General features: G+C 34.9%; 1 long non-coding RNA gene across 1 annotated transcript; it reads right to left on the bottom strand.

The window, feature by feature from the left end:
* Window positions 1-29: 29 nt before the first annotated feature.
* LOC9298510 lies at window positions 30-934 on the bottom strand. The gene is made up of 3 exons (XR_002333616.1): window positions 783-934; window positions 445-485; window positions 30-341 (listed from the first exon to the last, which is right to left on the bottom strand). It is a non-coding gene; the product is annotated as an uncharacterized LOC9298510 (long non-coding RNA).
* Between the last annotated feature and the right edge of the window lie 18 nt (window positions 935-952).

Raw genomic sequence — 952 nt, forward strand, 5'->3', positions numbered from 1 at the left:
TTGTGTCATCTTCAGCAAACGTCAAATTCTTAATTTAAAACATATTTTATTAATTACATGAAACAAAATTACTATTGTGACTTTGATAATTACAACAGTTTTTTTAAAAAAAACTGTGACTGTTAACTTGTTAACTTGATAGCCACAACATATATTGAATTTTTCTTTACATTGTCAAAGATACAAAGACTGAAGAAAAGGTAGAGAATGTGTAAAGCTTCTGGGTGAGGAAAAGGGTTTGCATCAGTCTAAAGAGAGCTTAGCCAGAGCGAGGGAGAGTACTTTTACTCCATTAGCCATGTCTTCAGGAGATGAGTATTCTTCAGGTTTATGGCTGTATCCTGCAAAAGATCACACAACCAATAAAAAGCTGAATGGGCGATGCTGATTCGGATTAAGATCACGGTCTAATTGAATCGCATATATATATATATATATATATACCTTTGTAGCACGGGATGAATATCATACCCATCGGAGATATCCTGGAAACAGAAATAAACAACAAAGTTCAGTATCACTCTAAGCAAGAACAGTGAAAGCAGAAAGTACACTAATGAATTTAACAGACTCTGATATGGCAATTATAAAAATGGACAAGGAACTTTGAGAGTTTCAATATGAATTACTATAACTCTATAAGGTTATGAGTTAGGACTCTGCACTCTGCAGGGGAATAATTCAACAGTTATTGTATGTTGAAAAGTTGTCAGGGTTCAGGATGCTCAATTTAAGGGTTTACGGTAGTATTCTGAAGATGAAACTTGCAAACTTTGTGGTACCTGGCCATGAATAGAGAATCATGATAAGCTCGGCTGATCATCATCTTGTGTGATAAGTTAAGTTCTGTCGCTGCCTCTGCCATTTTCTTGATTACTAGTTTGTCTGAGAGTGCTGGAGGATCTTGATTTACAATCTTGAATTCTGATAGCTTTACTTTCGTTTTTTTAGC

This window comes from Arabidopsis lyrata (genome assembly GCF_000004255.2).
Source record: "Arabidopsis lyrata subsp. lyrata unplaced genomic scaffold ARALYscaffold_484, whole genome shotgun sequence".
NCBI lineage: Eukaryota > Viridiplantae > Streptophyta > Magnoliopsida > Brassicales > Brassicaceae > Arabidopsis > Arabidopsis lyrata.